A 16,534-nucleotide genomic window follows, 5' to 3' on the forward strand; every position below is an offset into this window, starting at 1 on the left:
TGGATTCCAGTAAAGCTTTTGATAAGGTTCCCCATGACATTCTAATGGATAAACTGGAAGACTGTGGATTGGACTATAGGACAGTTCGGTGGATAGGAAACTGGTTAGAGGACTGCACCCAAAGAGTGGTGGTCGATGGCATTTCATCAGATTGGAGTGAGGTGTCCAGTGGGGTGCTGCAGGGCTTGGTTTTGGGCCTGGTACTTTTTAATATTATTATCAATGATCTGGATGAAGGGGTAAATGGGCTGCTCATTAAATTTTCTGATGATACCAAATTGGGAGGAGTGACAAACACCCAAGAAGACAGAGTTAAAATTCAGCAAGACCTGAATACTCTGGAGAAGTGGGTAGTTGTGAACAGGATGCAATTCAACACAGATAAGTTCATAGTACTACAACTGGGCCACAAAAATGTGAAGCACAAATACTGGATGGGGGATACACTTCTGGGCAGTAGTGTATGCGACAGAGATCTTGGAGTAAGAGTGGACTATAAACTAAATATGAACAGTCAGTATGATGTGGTGGCAAAAAAAGCAAACTCAGTCTTGGGTTGTATCAAAAGGGCCATTGCATCAAAATCGCAGGAGGTCATAGTCCCTCTCTATATTGCCTTGGTCAATCCGCACCTGGAGTACTGTGTGCAGTTCTGGAGGCCCAACTTCAAAAAGAATGTGGACAAAACTGAGAGGGTGCAGAAGAGAGCGACAAGAATGGTCAGGGGTGTGGAGACTGAGCCCTATGCGGAAAGGCTGAGGGCCTTGGGAATGTTTAGTTTGAAGAAGAGGAGATTGAGGGAGGACATGATTGCTCTCTTTAAATATTTGAAAGGCTGTCATTTGGAGGAGGGTGAGGAGCTGTTCCAGTTGGCAGCAGAGGATAGGACTCAAAGCAACGGGCTTATATTACATGCAGAAAGGTACCGGCTGGATATTAGGAAGAACTTGTTCACGGTCAGAGTAGTTCAAAGGTGGAATTAGCTGCCTAGGGAGGTGGTGAGCTCCCCCTCACTGGCAGATTTCAAGAAGAGTGTTGGATAAGTATTGTTGCAGAGTAGAAAATTTGCTCAGCAGATAAAGAATCACAGACACATGTGTGTTCAGCTTCTAAAATAAATGTTTACTACATATAGGAAAAAATAATAAAGGGTTCATTGGAGATAAAATAAAGAAGATCTAACTTAGTTCCTACATCCTTACATCCTGAAGATAATGGTCTATCTAACTGGAGAGCAATGGCATCCTGAGTAAAGGAAAGAATGTCAATTGCCCTCCAATAAACCTGGACAGCCAATAATCAATCCTAGATTTGTTCATTAAACATGCAACTCCCTTTTTACCCTGGTGGGAAGAACAACTCAACATCTAACTGGTCTTATGCAAACTAGTTGTCTCTAATTAACACAAACAAATTAACCCTTTCATGACTGAAGAGAATGACGCTTGTGAAAACCCCAACAAAGAGGCAGAATGAATATTTGTCAGGGATGCTTTAGGCTCATCCTGCATTGGGCAGGGGGTTGGACTAGAAGGCCTGTATGGCCCCTTCCAACTCTGTGATTCTGTGATTCTGTGAAATGTGTTTTCATACATTTCATAAATTTGGTTCGAAATATCCTAAAAAGGAGATACCTCAAGGAAATACCTTTAAGATCCACACTGACCTAGGTAGAGATTATTTAGAAAAGAAAGCTGGAAGACATGCTAGAAAAGGGCCAAGTGCTAGAAAGGTGCTGTTGTTAGGCCAAAGAAATGGAGGCTTTCAGTTCTTTATTTTTTATTTTGGATTAAGTTGGAATTTATACCTCAGCTTCGAAAAGGTGTTGGGCATGTCTGGCAAACAGTTGTCTATAAATGGATGGAAAATGTCTGAGCTGGCTTAGGAAGTAACTATCAAACTATAAACAAAAATACCAACTGTTGTGACTCCTGAAACTGAAGTATGTAAATTCCTCTGCATTTCTCTGCATCTGAATTTCTCCCTGACTTAAAAACAAAAAGATTTGTAGCATTTTAAAGACTAACAGATTTACTGAAGCATAAGCTAGAGCTCTCTTCAAAGCTCACGATTCAGGAAATCTGTTAATCTTTAAAGTGCTACAAAATACCTTTTTTAATTTTGGTGCAATAGACTAGCATTCATAGCACATTGGAATTGGGTCCCCTGGATTAAGGGGACGGAATTCAGAATTGCCTGATCTTGTTCTTGAAGTAGAACAGATCCATACAGATTCCTCAATTTTTTTTAAATTTCAGAATTTAATATACAGTGTTTGTGTGTACAAGGGTCTCTAAAGCATTTTTATGTTGTTCCCTTTTTGTTAACCATGGGCACAAGGTGGGGCGAGTAATTTCAATGTGACTGCATGTTGTATCATGATTCTTTTTTCCTGGTGCTTTGTAATGTGCATGAGTACATTTGTGCATTCATAAAATACCACCCAAAAAGAATCTCCATGCATCATACACACAAGTACATCCATATTGCTTCTTTGGAGTGTTTTATCAGTGTATATGGGAGAGGTGTACAAACAAAGTAAAGGGGCTTCATAGACTTATCTGCAGGGTTGTGTTGTGGCAGGAGGACAAGGCAGGGGGTGATGGGGAGTTTTTTCTCCCCTCCCTGGATGTTTTAGCACCATGGCAACCAGGGCTGAGCAGGCATCTCTGCCCATGGCCAGCTGTGGTGGTACCTGGGAGGGGTGGAGGAGGGTTTTTTTTTCCCATGCTTCTCCCAGTGGTGGCCTTTACACAATGGGTGGGGCAAGGAGAATGATAATTTAAGGCTCTCCTTCACCACCTCTTCATTCTGTTGTTAGGTTGCCTTGCACCCTCCCTCCCATCCACTCCTGCCTCTGTTGATGAGTTTGCTGCTTCACTTTCCATTGTCACAAGAAAATCCCAAATAAATCATTTTACTATCAAGCAAAAAGTGACGCCATAGCTATGTTTGGAAAAGACAACATGAAGTGAGAGTCCCAAGTCTTCAAAGATGTAGCCAAGCCATTCATTTCTAGTTACTCTGCAGCTTTCTTGCATTTTGCACTACCTTTTCAGATGTACATTTTAAAAAAAAAAATAGCCTCAGTTGCTGAATTATCAGGAGCATTTTTCCGGCATTTAATTAAGTATGAAGTAGTTTCACCAAATCATTCAGAGGAAACCCAAAACATTAAGGCCTGTTACATTTTCTTCTGTGGCAAGACTGTGATATAAATAATAATGATTTACTGTATTCTTGAATTAGATAATGATCTAGCAATGATGCATCACAGGCACTGCTGAAAGCAATGCCAAAGTAAAAACTTCCATAAATAAACATGCAGCTGTTCAATTTGCTTCCTATATAACCATTTCCATTTCTGTAATATATGAGTTCTCATCACACTAAAAGGCATCCATTCTATAAGGGCTGGTTCTTGTCACATGTAAGCTCATTCCTTGGTATGGAGTCATATGTTTATGTTCATTATTTAATGACTACAACTTCAGGTGATGATTCTTGCAGATGGGTCATCAGAAATCTAAAGACACAGACTGAATTTTCCTATCACCTCTTCTTCAAATGCAAAGCTTTTCAGTGAAGCCAGTTTACACAATTAGTTGCCAATCATCAAAAGTAAAGTTGATGCTTTTGTATACATTGAGCTGATAGGTTCCCAGACTTTTATATCTAATACTGAACCTTGTCCCAGAGTGTGAGCCAAAAAATTCTCACAATGAGGTCAGGGAAAGACTGTGATTTTTTTGATAATAAAAGTGAGGTAAGTCCCAAAATTGCAGAAAAATCTGAAATCTAAAAAAGATACACAGGCCAAGGTACATAGGTGTTAAGGATGGAAGGTTGGAAAATAAGAGAGGATGTAAAGCTGAAAGAGGGAAAACAGAAAGTAGGAGTTGAACTAGATGAATTACATGAAGCTATGCGAGTGTCTAGAATCATGTCTGTTCTTACCTGCCTATGTCCATTTTACCCCAGGAGAACATGTATCCTGTAGCCCTAGTCCGTGCACATGTTGGGTAACTGGTGTAGTCATGGTTGCAAGAGTCCATGGTCATAATCAACAAGTCACCATTGCAGAGCATCAGTTTTGGGTGGCTTCTGCTTCCCTCTCCTCTATTTTTGCCCTTAGATCTGGCTTGCACCCAAACTGTTTTTCTTTTAATCTAGCATGTTTTAAAGTCTCCCATTTTCTAGTTGATGCTGCTGCCTCCTTACTCCTTCCTGCACCCTCCTTTCCTCTTAACTTCCTCCTCCTCCTCTCTATGCAGCATCTTTGGTCAGGATAAGGAGGAGGTGGGAAGAAAGATCATGGCAACACAATTAAACATCTGAGCAAAGGTTCAGAAACATGAACCTGAAAAAGGATGGGGTGTAGGGTACTCATTCTGAAAAGGATGGGGTGCGGGGTACTCATTCTCCAGTTCAGCTCAGCAATACAGAGCAAACTGGGTAAAACTTGGTCCTTGTTTCCAAAGGGAAATAAGATTTAGGGCTTTCCAGGGGCCTGGGGGTGCATTTTAGGACCAAATTTTACCAAATTTGCTGAGGACCTACTTCTGTTCTCTAAACGCTCCCCAAGCTTCATGAAGGTTGGACTTTGGAGGGGTCATTTTATGAGCCCCCAAAGCAGGTGCCCCTAGCCACCTTCAATCTCCATTATTCCATATGGGGAAAACTAGGGGAGCTATCTAGGGGGCTGGGGTGGCAAGCTGGGGTGGCAAGCAAAATCCACAGACCTACTTCTAACTGTACTCTAAAGTCCCCCCAAGTTTCATGGAGATTGGACCCTGGAGAAGCCATGATCTAGGTGTTTCTGCTGTTGTTAGTTTTTCCCCACAATAGGAACAAATGAGGTGGCTTGGGGCACCTTCTTTGGGGGGCCATAAAATGGCTCCCCAAGGTCCAAAATCCACTAAATTTGCAGGGGACCTATTCTAAAGACCCCCCCCCCCAATTTCAGGGAGATTGGATCCTGGGGAAGCCATGACCTATGTGTTCCTGCCGTTGCTCTCAGTTTTTCCCCGCAATAGGAACAAATGGGATGGCAAAGGTCAACTTCTTTAGGGGGTGCATCAAATGGCTCCCCAAGGTCCGGATTCGGTTTCGTTTTCTCAGCCATGCCGGACGCTCCTCTCGGCTGGTCCGGGAGGAAACGACCGGGCACCCTGACCGGGCGGCTGATCCGCAAGGATTAGCCCCCAGGACTCCCAGGGAGGGAGCCAGGGTCCGGGACGCGGTGGGAAGAACTCCCCGAAATCAATGCGGGGGGGGGAATTGCCCATTTGTCCCTATGGAGGCCGGCAGATGTGCGCGGCGCCTCGAGTGCCGCCGGGCAACGAGAAACGGCAAGTAAAAGAAACAGGCGGAAGCCTGTAAACAAGCAAATCCCTTCTGTTTTACAAGCGTTTGTGAAGGAGAGGTTGATCTGAAGAAGACTCGCTCTTCCCCTTCGTTGAGTTCCAGAATTTTGTTGGCGCCCCCCCCCCCCCCAAAATGGCAGCAAGGAAGCAAAGTCCCGCTCTCGGTAAGTCAATCTCGGCTACTTTGAAGGGGGAGTCGCTCGAAGAGTTGGTGCGCAGGGCGGTGGTGGAAGCCATAAAACCCTTTGTTGACAAGCTGAACGAAACTGATCAAAGGGTGGGCTTAATTGAAAGCGAGGTGAAAACCATTAAGGCAGCAGCGGGGGGGGCAGAAAAGTCTGCTCTGGAAAGTGCGTCACTTGTGAAGGCTACAAAAAAGGAGCTGAAGTTGGTGGAGAACCAGCTGATCGGGCTACAGGTGGAACGAACGCAGACAATTTTGCGTCTCCAAAACGTGAAAGAGGAGGAAAATGAGGATCTGTGGGATTTGGTCTCGGAACTACTGGCGACACCCGCGAGGACGACTAAAGAAGAGGTTAAAAGCGCCATTTTGGAGGTCCGTCGGGCTTCTTCAAAATATGCAACAAAGCGACAGTTGCCTCGTGAGATCATTAGTGACTTTTCATCTAAAAAGATTCGGGACACCATCCTATATAACTCATACAATGCGGATTTGGACTTTATGGGTTTGAAAGTCAAGATCTTGAAGGACGTTCCATTTCTAGTCCGGAAACGGCGTTTTAAATATAAAAAGTTTGCAGCTCTTCTGAGGGACCATGGAATAAAGTACAAATGGTTATTCCCGGAAGGAATATGGTTCAGATATAAAGATCAGGCCTATAAGATATTATCAGAAGATCAACTAAAGGATTTTGAGAATAAAAACCCAGAACTCTGCTGCACCGAGAACGAAGAAAAGGAGGAGCCGGAGGGGGGGGAGGAGGAGGAGGAGAGCACCGCAACAGCGGTTGCACAGAGAGAATTGCGTCCGGGACCTAGAAGGGGGAGGAAAGTTTAATCAGAATTTGAAATGTTTATTCTCTGTATGATTAACCACTCCATCATTATTCTATGGAGCTATTTTTGTATTATGACAGTATGAAGGGAAACATTGAAGTGTAGTGTTTAGTGTTTGTAGTTCATTCCCCCCCCCTTTTCTTTTTCCACCCCCATTTGTTCCTTCCCTCTCCCCTTTCCTTGTGATAGTCTGGTGTAGTGTTTTGTAGTTATGAAAATAAAAAAATTTATAAAAAAAAAAAAAATGGCTCCCCAAGGTCCAATCTTCATGAAACTTGGAGGGTCTTTAGAGGACAGTTAGCAGTAGGTCCCCTGAAAATTTTGTAGATTTATTTTTCAAAATGACACCCCCATCCCCCAGGCTATCCCCCATATTTTCCCCATAGGGAATAATGGAGATTGGAGGTAGCTGGGGTCAAACTGGCAGGAAAGAGTTGATTCTGGCTGATAGTGAGAAATGCTGCCATGACTTCCAAAGTGGGAATTCCCCACCCCCTTTGCATAGATCCCCCCTTCCTGGCAGGCTGAGCTGCAAGATCTCAGCAGAGGAGTGCAAACCCCATTTTTTAGCCCCTCTAGGAAACCCAGTGAGGTTTTTTCCCCTGATATGTCCAACTGAGTAAACAGGTCTGCCTCTCAGAAAAGCTACAGAAGAAGGTTTGAGCATGTGCAAAGAGATGGTGCATCATGAGATACCATCCCTCATCTGGGAGGAAGGGGAAAGAAACCTATGCCAGTTCAAGCATGGGGATCGAGTGCAGAGTGACCATTGTGGGCGAGTGAACAGAAAAGCAATGGGGAAAGTCATATAAGTGCGTTCACCTGCTCTACATGTGTAATTTGTCTCTTGGAGTTTGGCGCTAGCAAGGGAGCCAAATTCTATGAGCCCGCAGTTTGCTCTAGCAAGGGAGCCAAATTCCAAACATCCTTCACTTGTAACACCATTTTGGGGTCATGTTTGTAGTTTGGCCCCACCAAACTCCAAACATCCCTCACTTGTAACACCATATTCTTCAAGTTTCCTTCCATTTTGGTGAAGAGATACTGTGACCTGCCTGCAACAATGACCAGAACCAAATGCTTGCAGTCTGCAGAGTTTAGACAGAGGAAGTGGATTATGGAAACTGTTGTGAATTCCACAATTTATTCCAGGAAGGAAGAGAGTCCCATTTGCCTCTTTGCATACACCCAGTTCGGATCATACAAGGTAGGTGCGTAGAGTGACCCAGGGATATTTGTAGGCTGCTCTAGAGCACCTCACATTGTTAGCAATCAGATCCCTTCTCACTGCTAACAGGGCAGTTTATGAATGGAATATCATAAACATTCCTTTCTCATGTATCATAAGTACAAGGCACTGCTTGACCCAGAGCAGGTGCCAGCCAGGCAGGAACCTGGAAAATTACCAGAGTGTGAGTCAGAGTAGCTGACTGACTGAAGCCCCTTTATGGACTGGAGAGAGAGACATAACTTAGGACAATGAGGTTTTCCAAGAAACTCCTGACTTATCTCTTCAACACCCAATCTCATTTCCCCATACCAACTTACCCTAATCAAAGCTATTCAGTAAACCTGATAACTTTTTCCGTCCAGTACTCAAAGGGTCATCAAGCAACTTTTTCACATATAGTCTACTTCAGATAAGAACTATCAAACCTCTTCCAACTTATTGTCCAACCTCTGGACAACCCATTAAATCATTGTTTTGGGAAGAAGAAGACAGCTTGCCCCAGGGAGCATTCTGCTCTATAATTGGACTCTCTAGCCACCATTGAGCATGTGTGTGTTCTGGATCCATCCACATGCCTCCAAATCCATTTGGGTTTTTTCTCTTCTTGTTGTAAAATGCTGGTAGTTTTGTTGCTGTCTCTGTGAACTTCTATCTTCAAGACTGGTAATTATCTTCTCTAAACTGCTTTCTCCCCCTTTCCTCCCTGATTTGCTTAGTTAGCCTTGTATGTGTGATGCATGTGATTTCTGTACATTTGCCCTTTTATTCTTCTTTTAATTAAAAAATCTTACCAGTTGAACATCTACCTGGTTTACTTGAGAGTTCTCTAAAGGAATAATCCCTGTAAACATAGGTGGAGAATCAAAGTTAGCCTCTCTCACTTGTTTCCTTTATGGTAATTCCCCCAACTAATTAGGACACCTCCTATTTGGATAACAATATGTTCCAATATTCCACACAGAAGTCTTGCTTTTACTGCTTATTGTTGGCATGTAGAGGCATATAAGATAAGGTTTGCCCCAAAGAGAACTCTGAAGTTTCAATTCATTCACTGAGCAGCTGCCCATTTGCAAATATTCCAGACCCTCAGTTTTTGAGCCACAGTCCTTGGTGACTATGAGTTCTTCATCACAGGTACAACTCAGCTTCAGCAAACCCCACACACACCCTCCTGCTTCACTCTGGAGTGCTCCAAGTATTTAACTGCTCCAATGTATTTGGCCAGTTAAGTCTCCTTCTGTGAGGTTGTGGGAGCCAGGCTTATTCCTTCAGTCTTTTCCATATTACTTGTTAAGGCTACTTGGTGCCAATTAGAAGGATTGGCTTATTAATGCTGTGGTTCAGGGTGCCGTATGTGTTGCACGTTGGCAAATGAAGAAGGGCTACCAATGGAAAAGAAGATCACAAGCACGTTGGTCTGAGGGTAGGAAAGAGTGCACAGAAGGTCTAATTCCTCATAGCCTACATTATCTCAGAGATTCAGAGTAACCATCCCACTTCCCATTCTCATCTGAGTACTGTAATTGGAATGCATTGGTGGTATAGCTTATGAACAGGCAGGTCTTCCCCATAGCACAGTCTCCAGCAACCACACACTTTATTGTCTACGTTCTTTTAACCTGAAATGAAGAGTCCTTCAGCTACACACATGCTCTTGGTTCTCACAACCAGCCCAAGCTAAGCACTATCCAGCAGTCAGAACCTGCCCAATCCTCCTACTGGCCTTCACAAAGTGTATGTGCCTCCAGCTGCCCATTTGTGTTAGGAACTGGAGTGGGCAGTAGATCAAGCAGGTGAGGTGGCCAGAGAGGGTCACAGATATGTTTCCACTCCAAAATTTGCCTTTGATGGCAGTTAGGTGGAATTTAGGGCCATTACACTTAAATCAAAATGATGTAAATGTGTAAAGTATAATTTCAGCTCTTTAGAAGTGGAATCTATATCTAATATTTTACTTTACCCTCAATCCTGGTCTCCAGCAATCAAGCCAATTTTGATTGGATTTCAGTCCAGTTTGGGGATCTGAAGAACAGAAAGTGAGAAGCATTATCTTTTCATTGGGCAAGAGTTGATTAGCTGGTAGTTCCTGGTCACTCACCCTTAACAAAGCTTCATTTTCTTCTTGTAATAGGGAGGTCAATAAAAAGAGAGAACTGGGGAAGTCTGAGTAAAAACCTCTGACCCAATGACAGTCTCTGAAATCCCCTTGGTTCTAGCAGTAATATTGCTTTAGTGAAGGGAAGGGAAAAGAGGAAAACTGGTCTATACTCCAATTATTAATACAGCACATCTGACCTTACCTGTCAGCATTTGGATCTCATGCACTGCAGAGGAAGACAGAAAAGTAGAACTCAGAAGGGACGAAAACTAAGGGTCATGGTTTCCTCAATGGTACAGTTTTGTTTCCTGTACTCTTGGGCATGTCTAAGGGGGGGAAAGTTGGGGGGTGGTAATAAATCCTCCTAAAGGGATATGAAAAAGCTTTTTAGAAACAAAAACACTGCAAGAGCCTCACAATAAAAAGGTAAGATACCCCACTTTGATTAAGAAAGACTGTTGCTGATTTACAGAACTGTCTAACACAATGATGAATAAAATTGCATAAGAGACATGCTGAAACCAGGGATGTTCACACCTTTTTTGGAACACAATTGGCTTGTAAAATTGTGAACAACCTCAAACATTTTAAAATGCCCCCCCCCCAAAAAAAAACATTTGGAATTGTATTGCAAATTTGGAATTGTATTGCATGTGCACTCCTATAATGCTTTCCTCATTCTTGTTCCTCATCTGTTGTTGCTGCTATAAAAAGAGGTGTTTTGAAAAGGCTTGGTTGGGAAACTGCATATCTTCTAGCACATAGAAGCTACTTCTTTACATTCATAGACTCTGTCCCTGTGTTGGGGAGCAGTGCTTTTTCCAGCATTTCCAATTGCAGGGGAAGAGCGCTACATGCATACACTTTCTACATGTGTAGATGTCATGTTCATGAGCTTGGGAGCTTCTGTATACTAGGTCAGGAGGCAGGGCCAAACACTCATCCTCTGTCCCCTGGATTTCAGCAAATTTAGGGTCAAACTAGAGATTACATTTTTTGATGAGTTGTGTCTGTGTTTCCCCAACCCAACTCATGATCCATGCAGTCACACAGCAGCTTCAGCTTCAGAGAATGTCATTTTGAAGAACAGAGGGAGCCTTTTTCTGCTTAGAAGTGATGAGGGAGAAGGAGAGGCTCCTGCCTGCCCCCTATACACTATGTTGGGAAGTTGAAATGGGCCTGAAAATAGGGAGTTATTTACAGATGTTTAGAGCAGCACATGTGCTGCTTCAAAGATATATAACAACTCCCTGCTGAGGTTGTTTCAGCTTCTCATAATGGTATGGGTGGAGAAGCAGGAGCCCAACCTCCACTACAGCTCCAAGTGGGAAAGGGCTGCTCTTATGTTCTAAATGGCATTCCCTGTGTGACTTTAGGGAATGGAAGATGGTTGGGGAAGCCCACACAACTCACCAAAAATGTAACATTGTCTGGTTTTACCCTTACTTCCACCTGAACAGGTCTTCTACATTTGTTCATAGGAACTTCTGGGTCCAATCAAAAATACTTCGCACATGTATGTTCTTATACATGTATTTTCCCATGGTTGTCACTCTGCTCCTTCCATCTTCCCAATATACTTAACAGAAAAACCACAAAAGAGGTGCTTTCCTTGGTTGTATCATACCTGATGGAGTAAGTAGGGAAAGTTTTTTATATTGTACTGTCCTAGCCTTGCTCATTTTTCTTCTGTGCCCAACTCCCAGAGCAGACCATAGTAGTCAGTAGTAACTGAATTACATTTACATGTTCTCATGCTACTGCCTTGAAACTGGTTCAAACCAATAAGTTCTAAGCACGTGCTAATATTGTGGACGCTATTGCCCTGTGAATGCCACCAACTGTACAGGAGAGAAGGCAGCAGCACATGCATGCCAACAAAGCTGATTTTAAATACCCACTTTAATTATCCTGGAGCATACAAAATCCAAACTAACCAGTAGTTTGTGAGCTTACATTAATAGCAGCTACTAAGGCTTCTGCCATTTTGAATTCTGCCACTACATAGACACAAAACTAGTAAAAATCCTGCTTGTATTGCAAGCATATCACCAGGAAGATCATAGGAAGTGTTTGACTCAGAAACAAACAACACTACAAAGAAGGTATGTTGGATTTTGAGCATTTTTTTTTTAAAAATCCCTGCTTAGTTACCCTATTTACCCAGTAGGGGTGGGGGATCCCCCACTTCCATGCTGTGCCCCCAGCTACCACTTACTTGTCTGGCGAGGGGAAAAGGGGAACAGGTCTCCAAGGCACACTCCCGGGGTGGCGCGATGATATTACTTCCCAGGAGTGACATCATCCTGTTGCCCCGAGAGCACTCCTGCATTTTGCAGCAAGCTGATTTGGGCCCCAAATAGGACATATTAGGCCTGGAAAGTGATGTCATCGAGCAGGTGCAGAGGTGCATGAATGCAAAGTGTGCAAGAGAAGAGCACACAAAGAAGGAAGACAAGGTAAGCGCTGTTGTCCCACTCCCACCGGCAAGGTAAGGGGACCTTGCAAACTCTGCCTAAAATGACCAGAAAGGACTGGAAAATGTAATGTGTGGACCATTCTAGAAACAGTGTTGGAATATTGTTGTCATTTCAATGTATTTTTATATGGGAGGAAGCACTAATGCTTTCACAGATACTGTAACACTGGTTATCAGAATGATGGTGATTCTTACATTGTTTGTTGTCTAAATTGGTAAATCAGCATTCAAGTTATGCTACGAGGAACAATACACTAAAGACCACATTTCAGATTTATTTTTCTTAAAGCCTATATGCTTTTGTGGACTGAATAATTTAACAATATCTTGCTTGGCCCTTTGCATCTTAGAGATATCTCTGAATTCATGGCTTTAACAAGAACTTACATCACATATCTAATTCCCAAGTGGCCCTGATGAATGTGGATGCTTAAACCCATGAATTGGGGCCACCTGTCGGGAATACAATACATGTACCCAGTCAAATTAAAATGCAGCCGGGTCATAAGGGATATGCCACTTCCAGATGAATAGGGCTTGTCTCAGCTGCCAAGTCTTGCTATGGCTGCCCCAGGCCAACCACTGCAAGGTAGGGAACATGAAAGGAAGGGACAAAGAGGAAGGGTATTTGGAAATGGGGGGAGGGTATTTCAGAGAGAGGGGGGCTAAAATGGTAGAGTCTTTGAGAGGGAGAGGAGGCAAAAGGAAAGGATCTTTGGGAGGAAGGGTGCTTGTTATATTATAAATCTACTGCTAAATTATATTTATTTATTTATTTTATTCGATTTATACCCCGCCCTCCCCACAGATGGGCTCAGGGCGGCTAACAACTTTAAAAAACACATTAAAAATCCCAAAAACATAAAATCAATAATATATTTTTTTAAATCATTAAAATAGTTCAGGAGCAATATTGGGAGTCCGTATACAGGCATAGCAGATGGCTGAGGGCAGGCTCAGAAGAAGTGGTGGTCTTAGATGGAAAAAGGAGGACTCAGTCGAAGGCCTGGTGGAACATCTCCGTTTGACATTTATATTGTTAACATGCTATTGTTTATTATTTTTGTATTTATCATCTGTATTGATTCTTTTGCTATTTGTAAACCACCTTGATTTCTTTAAGAAAGGTGTATCTAGCCACTTGAATAAGTCCAAGCCTCGGCTCTGATTGCTGCTAATAAAGCTTCTAGTGATAAAACTGTGCCAAATCCTCTAAAGCTTCTTTGGGGAAGGTCTGGGCTGTCTGAGCAGCAGAACAAATGGGCATGATTCTGAAGAACTGGGTGGAGGTAGAGATGAGGAGGAGTGACTTATTCAGAAGAAAAAGGAAAGAGTCATAGTCATAGACATAGGGTTGCCAGCCCCCAGGTAGTGGCTGGAGTGGAGATCTCCCAGAATTACAACTGGTCTCCAGGCCACAGAGGTCAGTTCACCTGGAGAAAAATGGCTACTTTTGGGGGTGGACTCTATGATATGCCATGCCAAGGTTCTTTCCCTCCCCAAACCCCACTTTCTCCAAGTTTCTCCAGGTTTCATGCCCCCAGATCTCCAGGAATTTCCCAACTGAGCTGTAGCAACCCTACATAGACGGTCCCTTCAAAAATGCTACTTATCAGAATTCTATTTTTACATCCCTTAAAATCATCACAAATTCTTTTGCAGTATCCTTCACATTCACTGTGAATTTTACAGTAGGCAAAATGTAAAAGCAACTCAGGATGGAAGAACAGGACTGCCAGTGAGGAACTGTAAATTTAGAGTTGTCTGAGGTAGATCTAGGGAGAGAAAAGAACTTTGCTGATTTCTTAGGCAATGAAAGTAGCCTGCCAGTAAAAACCATGCCCCAACTTTAATATCTTTAATATCTAGAAACCTTAGGGGAAATACTCCCTTCTTCTTTTTTTATTTGCAGGGATGGCTCAAATATTCTTGATGCCCTGGGTCTCAAAGCCTCTACCTGCCCTCTCTGCTGCCCTTGCACCTTGGGGCAGCAGGAGGCTAGTCTGCTGTCCACACTCCTCACTCCATGAAACTCTGCAAAGCAGGAGGCAAGATAGCCACCCACTTTCCTTGCTCCCTCCACCACATCAAGGAAGCAGGAAGCTGACACCCTCCCTTCCACCAAAAGGGGTGGGAAAGAGCCCATCCTTCTCTCCCTCCCAATGGAGGGAAAGAAGGAGCAGGTTCATGGTGGGATGCCCAATGGGGTTAGGGGCTCCTCTTGGGTCTACTGCTTGCCATGACACACCACACTACTGCAGGCTGGCAAGGGGGGCAATAACAGGGCTGGTTAGTGGCCTCCATCTCTGGCACCCCAATCAATTGCCTTGGTGTGCCTAGTGGGTGGTATGGACCTATCTACCTGAAAAATGAACCCAGAATTACACATATGTTAAAGATACACACTGGTGTCTGACTGAGGTCTTTGCCAAACGGAAAAAAGGCAGAATGGAACACTCATATTTGAAACTGAAAGAGTGAAGCGATGGGTCAGAAAAGTCAGCTCGAGATCTGTAGTGTTCCTTCTTGGATTAAAATGAATTTACATCCAAAGTGAATAAACAGGGGCGGAAAGAGATATGTCACTCTGCCACCTCCAGACTACCCTTGTTATTGTGCACCATTAATTCTATTGCCTTTGGCACTATACCTAAAGGACAAGGCAGAAAGGTAATGACACAGCTCAAATGTTGTCAAATGTTGAAATAACAAAATGTCCCTGCTCAAGTATCTGGGGAAGAAGCACTGAGGTACATATGAGTGTGGGGGTAGGGAGAGAACACTTTCCAAAGAGTTTTTCTTTCCTATTTTGAATTCACAAGATATTCTTTCACTTTACCATTCTATATGAGGGCCAGTGTGGTGAAGTGGTTAAAGTGTCAGACTAGGATCAGGAAGATCCAGGTTCAAATTCCCACTCTGCCATGGAAGCTTGCTGGGTGACCTTAGGCCAGTCACACACTCTCAACCTAAACTGCCTCACAGGATTGTTGTGAGGATTAAATGGAGGAGAGGAGGATGATCTAAGCTGATTCTAGTCCCCATTGTGAAGAAGGTTAAACTATAAATTAAATAAGTAATTAAGTAAATAAACATTACCTCAAAAGATTTTGGTCACCTGATCTCTTTTTAAATATCACAGAGATTCTCCATTCCTATTGCAGCCTACATATTTCTTCATTGTATTATAGCTATTTTAGATTTACAAATATTAAAGGCTATTTATTTATTTAAACTATTTTAGTCCTATATTCAATTTAATTAAGTTCACAGTGTGGCTACCAACAATTAAATTTTTAAAAAGGATAAATCCAATTAAAATATTTAAAATATGGAGGCAACTAAGCCATGGCAGAGTCACACATATTCAAAAAAACAGGACAAAAGTTTTAAAGTGGCAGCCTAATTTCACTGGGAAATGTAAAAGCTGCCGTACATAACATAGCTTTACTTGGTGTAAAAAAGTAGCAGGAAAATAACAACGTGAATTTCTCTTGGGATGCTCAAGGGGAGCTCTGACGAAGGGAGCTCTGACTCTCTGACCTGAATTTTACTCTTCTACTACAGATCAATATGGCTACCTACCTGAAACTATCCTAATGCAGTATGGTGGTAGTAAAATATTAACTTGGAAAGTTTATACAACTGTTGCAAGTGCAACTCAGATTATGGTCCAGTAGATTCCAAATTAAATTAATGAACTCAGCATTGAAATGCCTTTGATATATGAAATAATTGATGGAATATTTCTATGTATTTAAAAAATATTATTAATTGAACATCAAAGAACTTTGTAAGAATAACTTTGCAAAACATGTGCTCATTAATTTCTTATTTGCCTATTTCTATCTTTTCCTTGTCTATAAAGCTGAGATGTTCATCTTAGCCTTCATCAATTCCATCTCAATTGATGTAGCATCTTCTTCAACTCCCTATCTGTTACTCACTTTGTACTTCCAGATCATCAAAGCCTGCTTTTGATTCACATTTTAGATGTTAGAGAGAAGTTTCCATTGCTTAAATGATGATAGAACATAATAGTTTAATGGAAGGACAGCCTCTTCCATTGCTGAAACCTCTGCTACAAGTCAAGAGGATTGCTGAAACTGGGAAATAAAGGTAAGAGGTATACAGGGGTTTCTTGTCCTATCATATCAACACTTTGCATGAATGATAATACGCACAATCTGTGAGACATTGATTAAATGTATTTCCAGAATCAGTGCTATGTAAAAATGGCTTTTTCAAAAGAATGGTGAAAGCAGCATGAAAAAGGAAGAAGCATTGACATTCCATGTGGTTTTTCTCCTTTGTTATGTTTCCCAAATATTTCTTGAATAATA

This window comes from Eublepharis macularius, chromosome 2, assembly GCF_028583425.1.
Source record: "Eublepharis macularius isolate TG4126 chromosome 2, MPM_Emac_v1.0, whole genome shotgun sequence".
In the NCBI taxonomy this organism is placed as follows: Eukaryota; Metazoa; Chordata; class Lepidosauria; order Squamata; family Eublepharidae; genus Eublepharis; species Eublepharis macularius.